This window comes from Emydura macquarii, unplaced genomic scaffold (assembly GCF_026122565.2).
Source record: "Emydura macquarii macquarii isolate MOO-44397 ecotype Brisbane River unplaced genomic scaffold, CSIRO-AGI_Emac_v2 contig_2531, whole genome shotgun sequence".
NCBI classification, from domain to species: Eukaryota; Metazoa; Chordata; order Testudines; family Chelidae; genus Emydura; species Emydura macquarii.
This window is the reverse complement of record NW_027132668.1, coordinates 2,394,822-2,398,235: the sequence shown is the minus strand read 5'-3', so window position 1 is coordinate 2,398,235 and position 3,414 is coordinate 2,394,822.

Sequence of the window (3,414 nt, the reverse complement as noted above, 5' to 3'; positions counted from 1 at the left end):
TAGGGATTCCACACCTTCCCTTGGAAACCTATTCTACTACCTGTATAGTTAGAAAGATTTTCCTAATATCTAATCTAAATCTCCCTTGCTGCAGATTAAGCCCATTACTTCTTGTCCTACCTTCAGTGGACATGGAGAACAATTGATCGTGGTCTTCTTTATAACAGCCCTTAACATGTTTGAAGACTATCAGGTCTCCACTCTGTCTTCTTTTCTCCAGATAAAAATGCTGTTTTTTAAAAACTTTTCCTCACTTCCTTGCACAGCTGAGTAAAGGCTGTGACAACCTAGTCTAGGAGTAGGTCCATTGACTTCACTTGTTTGACACTGTTCTACCTGAAAAGTCAGGTACACACAAAACCAGAATAGGGCTGGAGGGAGACCCAGTTGTTTCAGTGAATGGTAAATAATACCTGTGTGAGGTTCAGTACTTGGGATCACAAATTAAAAAATAAGCAGCTGTTCAGGATTTTGCAAGGAGGTGGAAAGCAGCATGGATATTACTCACATGCTCTGTTCTGCTATTAACAGTTTACTAACACATCATGGGGTGTTTTTGGATTTTGTTACTAATAGCTAAACACTCTGCAGAGTATTAAAGCCAGATTCTTCCTTTGTTTCGACAAAGGAGATAATTCCTTTGCCTCCCTAATTTAAATATTAATAAATTACCAGGAACCTAATGAAGGTCGTGCTCAGCAAGAAGTCCTACAGCCCACCTAGTAACTAGAATAAACCAAAGGAAACTCAGCAGCATTTGCGATTTTTGTGTCAGTCCGTTTCTCTGGAACCAATAGCAGCTGCATCAAATGGCTGGCAGAGGGTACTGCTCAGTAGTGTCACCTCTGCAAAGTGAACTCCCCTCACAACCCCCTTTTGCCTGGAGACCAAGTGTTCAAGTAACATCTCAAGCCTCCAATGTAGTATTGTGATAGGCTGTGGTAACAAAACATTTGTTGTTTTTTTATTCATCCCATTTCACAATCTATTTCCAAATAAATTACTTGATAAACTTTTTTTTCTTACTGTTTTCAGCTGAGAGATCAATTAAAATACATATACAGTTGGGAAAAATTCATTTGATCAATTTCTCCAGGTATTTAGATTACAGCATTTAATCATTTCTTAAAATCTTTTACTCTACTCTAATCACAGAAATACCAGTGCCAGTGTTTTCTAGATAAACATTCAGTCTGAAGCATGCCACGGATAAAGGCTCCCTAGCTGGCCTGCACTTCCTGGAGGACTTAAAAGGCCGCTTGTCTGTAATACTTTACTTGTCTGTAATAATCGAAAATAGCAAGTGCTTTTAGGCACAACCTTATGAAAAAGGCAGTGTTCTTAGCGTGACACATCAGGAAACAACACCTCTGTGCGCATAAGTCCCTCACTTCTTCCCCCTTTGCTGCTGATCTACAATGGCAACTTATCATGGCATGCTGCACAATGGCTCAGCTCCAACAGCAGCCGTAGTGTGAGTGTGTGTAAACAAAGTCCCTCTCAACCCAACTAGTCCAGGTAGCCTGCATGAGAAGAATAAGGTGGGGTTTTACTCTTCCTCTAGCCTTTGCACAATCTGACCCCAATGGGTTTTTTTTACAGAAATTGGAGAGACTATCAAACCTGCAGTAGAACCAAACAACCACACCAGATCCTCAGGTGGTTTAAAATCAGCATAGCTTTATTGACTTAATATCCCATAATCTGACTACTGTACTTTGAATAAATGAGAAAAATAGGTTTCAACAAAAGAAACCACCATTCTGCTCTGTCCCTCCTGAGTTCTGCCATAAGAGCGGAAAAGATGTTGGAAATTCAAGTAATTGATACATCACAATGGTAGAATAATTCCAGAGTCTGAATTTGAGTGAAAATGTCCTGAGTTTCAACCATTTGTACAGGCATAAATGTGCTAGAAAGTGAGGGTAACCAGCTGAATAGGAATATTTAAGCTTTACTAAAAATTAATATGTTGTTGAGACGTGAGTGACAACCCACTCGGAGAAAGGCAAGATTCCAAAGTTCAGTAAAAAGGCCTCATTGAATTTCCGAGTGAATTTCCCCTTTCTGCTCCTATTTAACTTATGCCACAGTCTGACCCAAAGTGCACAATTAAGGAAAGCTGACTTGCACATAGGTAGCTAGCTGATTTAGCTACATATTGGAACGAGTTCTGGAAATGCACATAGGCTGCATTAAGGGCTTCACAGGAGCCTTTGGCTCATTCCTTGAAGAATATATTAGTTGCTCTGCCCACATTGTAAGGTTTGCAGGATGGAGTCCAGCTCTGAGGCTTTTCAGAATTCCACAGCTTCTAAGGATTGCAGGGAAGTGTGTCACCTCTGCTGACCTTCTAAGTCATTGTGGAGAAGGATTCTCTCCTGAGAAGCATTGGACAGGGTTTGCCAATATTTTCTAGTCAAATAGCTCTTGATTATCAAATTGACTCACCCAATTGCCATTGAATATCTAACCTTGAAGAGAAAATAATTAAGGACATATTGTTATTATTTGAGAAATAGCATATAATCATGTAACTCAGGACAAGATCATAAGACCTCTGCAAAGGGGGAATAGTTAATTTTGGCATTTCATGACTACCGAGGGCATTATCGTGTAATACTAACATTCTGGCTGGCATTTGTTTGGAATTCATATATTTGATTTTTTTTTAAATATTCACCCATTATACTCTTTGGCACAATAATGTTAACATCATGTTAACTGCCAATAACAATTTGTGTGATTTGGTAACTATTTCTAACCCTTGTAGTCCACTCAGTTGCCTTCCTGTTCTAAAAGGTATAAAACAAATCTTGATGTCGGAAAAATAAATAAGTAGAAGGGAAGACCCAAAATCCTCCAATCACAAGAGTTGCTGGATTGGAAGCAACAGACAGTCTATCCCACCACATCTTCTACGAGGTCACTGTTTTCCTGCCACTTAGAGATGTCATTAGTATTCGTAACGGCTGTGGAATTAAGTACTGGGCACAAGAAGAAACCAATATACAGTCTTTGTTTCTCCACCAACCAATACTACTTTGCATTGAGTTACAAAGTGCAAACTCTACCCATGCTCTCAGATGGATTTAATTTCAACCAGAACTAGTACCAAGCAAAATAAATTTCCCCAATATTAGAACTCTACCCCCTCCACACTAGGAATACTAGCACCTACAGTCATGCGCACACAAACACACAGTCACCTATCCCTAGTTACATAATGTAGGTCTAAATTCTACTTCCCTCCTCACTGGCGTAGTCAAATGGCTTCATTGGGAGTACTTGCAGGCAAGCAGGATTTGGTCTACCGTGTTGTAGATTTCATATGCAAATATTTAGGAAATTGAGAATGCAGAAGACATAAATGTTCATGCACTTTATATTGTATTTATAATAAACTACTTTTTA